A 6,255-nucleotide genomic window follows, 5' to 3' on the forward strand; every position below is an offset into this window, starting at 1 on the left:
TTTAACAAAGAGATTGAAATAATTAAAAAAGAATGAAGCAGAAATCCTGGAGCTGAAAAATGAAACGGGCATACTGAAGAATGTATCAGAGCCTTTTAATGGCAGAATTGATCAAGAAGAAAGAATTAGTGAACTTGAAGACAGGCAATTTGAACATACACAGTCAGAGAAAACAAAAGAAAAAATAATTTAAAAAAAATGAAACACACCTATAAGATCTAAAAAATAGCCTCGAAAGGGCTACTGCCCTTAAAGCAGATGTAGAGAAAGAGATGGGGGTAGAAAGTTTATTCAAAGGTATAATAACAGAGAACTTCCCAAACCTAGAGAAAGATATCAATATCTGAGTACAAGAAGGCTATAGAACACCAACTCTGTCATGCATCTTAGAGACCAAGCAATTTAATCCAAAGAAGCCTACCTCAAGGCATTTAATAATCAAACTTCCAAAGATCAAGAATAAAGACAGGATCCAAAAAGCAGCAAGAAGAAAGAAACAAATAACATACAATGGAGCTCCAATACATTTGGCTTTTCAGCAGAAACCCTATAGTGCAGGAAAGAGTGGCAAGAAATTAGTACTGAAGTAAAAAAAAACAAAAACAAACAAAAAAAAACACATCCGTTTACCCTAGAATAGTATATCTGGTGAAAATATCCTTCAAACATGATGGAGAAATAAAGCCTTTCCCAGACAAACAAAAGCTGAGGGTTTTTGTCATTACCAGACCTAGCCTATAAGAAATGGTAAAAGGAGTATTTCAATCAGAAAGAAAAGGACATTAATGAGCAACAAGTAATCACCTGAAAGTACAAAACTCACTTGGTAATAGTAAATATACCAAAAAACACAGAATACTATAACACTGTAACTGTGGCATGTAAACTACTCTTATCCTAAGTAGAAACACTAAATGATGAACTGACAAATCAATAACTACAACAACTTTTAAGACATAGTACAATAAGATATAAATAGAAACAACAAAAAGTTAAAAAATGGGGACGGAGTTAAAGCACAGAGTTTTTATTAGTTTTCTTTTTGCTTATTTGTTTGTTACACAAACAGTGTTAAGTTGTTATGAGCTTAAAATAATGGGTTATAATATAGTATTTGCAAGCCTCAAGATAACCTCAAACCAAAAAACATACAATACATACACAAATAATAAAAGTAAGAAACTAAATCATATCACCAGAGAAAAATCACCTTCACTAAAAGGAAGATATTAAGCAAAGAAAAAAGACAGGTAAGATCACAAAAGAAGCAGAAAACAAATAACAATATGGCAGGAGTAAGTTCTTACTTCGGAATAATAACATTGAAAGTAAATGGACTAACCTCTCCAATCAAAAGACATAGGGTGGCTGAATGGATGGAAAAACAAGACCCAATGATCTGTTGCTACAAGAAACTCACCTCCTCTATAAAGCCACACATAGAATGAAAATAAAAGTGATGGAAAAAGATATTCACGTCCATGCAATCTAAAAAAGAGCAGGAGTCGCCATACTTACATTAGACAAAATAGATTTCAAGAGAAAAACTTTAAGAAAAGACAAAGACAGTCACTACATAATGATAAAAGGGTCAATTCAGCAAGAGGATACAACAATTTTAAATATATATGTACCCAACACTGGAGCACCCAGGTATATAAAGCAAATATTATTAGAGCTAAAGAGAGAGAGACACTAATATAATAATAGTTGGAGGCTTCAACACCCTACTTTCAGCATTAAGCAGATCTTCAGGCAGAAAATCAACAAAGAAACATTGGATTTACTCTGCACTATAGACCAAATGGATCTAACAAATATTTAGAGAGCATTTCATCTAAGAACTACAAAATACACATTCTTTTCCTTAGCACATGGATCATTCTCAAGGACAGACCATATGTTAGGTCACAGAACAAGTCTTAAAACATTTCAGAAAATTGAAATTATATCAAACATCTTCTCTGACAACAATGAAATAAAACTAGAAATAAATAACAAGAGGAATTTTGGAAACTATGCAGATGAATGGAAATTAAACAATATGCTACTGAATAACCCATGAAGAAATCAGAAAGAAAATTGAAAATTTTCTTGAAGTAAATGATAATGGCAACACAACATATCAAAACATATGGGATACAGCAAAAGTGGTACTAAGAGGGAAGTTATAGCTATAAGTGCCAACATCAAAAAAGAAGAAAAATTTCAAACAATCTAATGGTGCATTTTGAAGAACTAGAAAAGCAGAAGCAATCAAACTCAAAATTAGTAAAATAAAAGAAATAAAGTTCAGAGCAGAAACAGATGAAATGTAGAAAACAATACAAAAGACCAATGAAACAGAAAGTTGTTTTTTTGAAAAGTTAAAGAAAATTGATAAACATTTAGCCAGACTAAGAGAAAAGGTGAGAAGATTCAAATAAATAATATCAGGGATGAAAAAGGAAACATTACAACTGATACTGCAGAAATTCAAAGGCTCATTAGTGGCTACTAAGAGCTACTATATGCCAATACATTGGAAAATATAGAAAAAAATGACAAATTCCTAGATACATACAACATACCAAGAATGAACCAAGAATCAATCCAAAACGTGAAGAGACCAATAATAGATAATACGATAGAAGCTGTAATAGAAAGTCTCCTAGTAAAGAAAAGCCTGGGACCTGATGGTATCACTGCTGAATTCTATCAAACATTTAACCCCTTTAACATTTAGGAAAAAAAAAAAAAAAAAAAAGAAGAAGCACAGCTCACTGTCAACACTCATTTAACTTTACATAAATACTCTGTCTGAGGCTGAAGCAAATCTGACTGATTTTCAATATGAAAATAAAATATAAAAACTGTTTTTGGAGTTATTTCTAAACAGAACTAACATCAGAATCATCAGAATCATCAAAATAATCTATTTAGGAAAAATTGGATTCATCAAATAAATCTTCAGCCAAGTATTTGAGAACAATGTTAATGTCACACAGAAGAATGCTACATTTTCTAGGATATGACATTTCAGCGATTGAGAATTACTGTATTTTGTGAATAAAAAACATCATTACTAAACACAGAATGGTATAAATAGGGTGATGTCTTTTGTTTCCAAAGTCGATATACTAGGGCAATATGAAAATAATAGTAAAAGTGAGATAATTTCATGGCAAAGTTATCTTGGGGTAAATGCTGCAGCCACAAGTGCTGCTGGCAAGTATTATCAGGGAAAATGGGAAAAGGGTTAAAGAAGAACTAATAACAATCCTACTCAAACTATTCCGAAAAATAGAGAAGGAGGGAATATTTTCAAACTCATTCTAGAAGGCCAGTATTACGCTGATACCAAAACAAGACAAAGACACAACAACAACAACAAAAGAAATCTACAGGCCAATATTTCTGATGCACACAAAAATCCTCAACAAAATGCTAGCAAACTGTATTTGACAATACATTAAAAAGGTCATTCATCATGACCTAGTGGGATTTATCCCTCGGACACAAGGATGGTTCAACATACATAAATCAATCAATGGGATTCATCTTATCAACAGAATGAAGGACAAGAAACATATGATCATTTCAATTGATGCTGAAAAAGCATTTGACAAAATTTGACATCCCTTCATGATAAAAACCTTCAAAAAACTGGATACGGGAGAAACATACCTTAACATAATAAAAGCCATACACAACAGACCTACAGTTGGTATCATACTTAATGGGGAAAAACTGAAAGCCTTTCCTGTAACATCTGGAACATGACAAGGATGTCCACTTTCACCACTCTTATTCAATACAGTACTGAAAGTCCTAGCTAGCACAATCAAACAAGAGAAATAAATAAAGGGCATCCAAATGGGAAAAAAAGAAGTCAAAATATCCTTGTTTGCAGGTGATATGATCTTACATTTAAAAAACATAATGATGCCACCAAAAAACTATTAGAACTGATAGACAAATTTAGTAAAGCTGCAGGATACAAAAGCAACATACAAAAATCAGCAGCATTTTTATATGCCAATAGTTAATCAAAAAAGAAATCAAGAAAGTAATCACATGTACAATAGCTGCAATAAAACACCTAGGAATAAACTTAACCAAAGAAGTGAAAGATTTCTATAATCTAAACTATAAAACATTGCTGCAAGAAAATCGAAGAGGACACCAAAAAATGGAAAGATATTCCATGTTCATGAACTGGAAGAATCAATGTTGCTAAAATGCCTGCACTACCCAAAGCAATTTACAGATTCAATGCAATCTCTATCAAAAGACCAATAACATTCATCACAGAAATAGAACAAATAACTTAAATTTTATGTGGAACCCAAAAGACCCAAATTTGTCAAAGCTATCCTAAGCAAAAAGAACAAAACTGGAGAGGAATCATATTACCTGACTTCAAATTATACTATACAGTTATAGTAACCAGAAGAGCGCAGTACTAGCATAAAAACAGACACATAGATGAATGGAACAGAAAAGAGAACCCAAAAAACAAAACCATCTACAGTGAACTCATTTTCAACAAAGGTGCCAAAAACATACACTGTGAAAAGAACAGTCTCTTCAATAAACAGTGTTGGGAAAACTGGATATCCATATGCAGAAGAATGACACCAGACCCCTTTCTCTCGCCATATACAAGAATCAAATCAAAATAGATGAAAAACTTAAGTCTAAGCTTTCAAACTATGAAACTACTACAAGACAATTTTGAGAAAAATATTCAGGGCATTGGCCTGGGCAAAAACTTCTTGAGTAATACCCCAAAAGCACAGGCAACCACAGCAAAAAATGGACTAATGGAATCACATCGAGTTAAAAAGCTTCTGCACAGCAAAAGATACAATCAACAAAGGGAAGAGACAATCCATAGAATAGGAGAAAATATTGGCAAACTACCCATCTGACAAGGGATTAGTAACCAGAATATATAAGGAACTCAAACAAATATATAGCGAAAAAACATAATAATCCAATCAAAAAATGGGCAAAAGATTTGAATAGACATTTCTCAAGACATACAAATGGCAAACAGGCACATGAAAAGGATCTAAACATCATTGATTATTAGAGAAATGCAAATCAAAACTACAATAAGATATCTTCTCACCCTAGTTAAAATGGCTTATATCCAAAAGACAGGCAATAACAAATGCTGGTGAGGATGTGGAGAAAAGGGAGCCCTCGTACACTGTCGGTGAGAATGTGAATTAGTACAACAACTACGGAGAGCAGTTTGGAGTTCTTCGAAAAGCTAAAAATAGAGCTACTATATGATCCAGCAATCCCACTGCTGGATATAGACCCAAAAGAAAGGAAATCAGTATATTGAAGAGAGATCTGCATTCCCACGTTTGTTGCAGCACTGTTCACAATAGCAACATTTGGAAGCAATCTAAGTGTCCATCAACAGATGAATAGCTAAAGAAAATGTGGTACAGATACACAATAGAGTACTATTCAGCCATAAAAAAGAGTGAGATCCTGTCATTTGCAACAACATGGATAGAACTGGAGATCATCATATTAAATGCAATAAGCCAGGCACAGAAAGAAAACATTGCATGCTCTCACTTATTTGCAGGGTCTAAAAATCGAAACAATTGAACTCACGGACATAGAATTCATAGAGAAGAATGGTTACCAGAGGCTGGGCAGGGTAGTGGGAGAGGGTGTGGGAAGGAGGGTAAATGGTTAATGGCTACAAAAAAATTAGAAAAAATAAATAAGACCTACTATTTGATAGCACGACAAGGTGTCTACAGTCAATAATTTAATTGTACATTTAAAATAACTAAAAGAGACTAATTGGATCATTTGTAACACAAAGGATAAATGCTTCAGAGGATGAATACCCCATTCTCCATGGTGTAATTGTTATGCATTGCATGCCTGTATCAAGACATCTCATGTACCCCATAAATATATACACCTACTATGTACCTACAAAAATTAAAAATTAAAAGATATTGCTTGCTGGTACAAGAAACAGAAGTTAAAATAACCATGATTCATATATTCAATAATTAGAAAATGTGATAGAAAACTCCAGCAGATAAATTGTTTTATGGGAAACTGTAATAATAAAAAATGTGAAAATCTTCAAACTAAAACACAATAACTGAAACTCTGAGCTTAAAGAGAGGCTTAACAACAGGTTGCACAGAGTTGAATAGAGGGTTAGTGAAATGGAGATGAGTCAGAAGAAAATATCCAGGCTGAAGGACAGAGAGAAGACAGAATGGAAAT

Source organism: Macaca nemestrina, chromosome 6 (assembly GCF_043159975.1).
Source record: "Macaca nemestrina isolate mMacNem1 chromosome 6, mMacNem.hap1, whole genome shotgun sequence".
Taxonomy (NCBI): domain Eukaryota; kingdom Metazoa; phylum Chordata; class Mammalia; order Primates; family Cercopithecidae; genus Macaca; species Macaca nemestrina.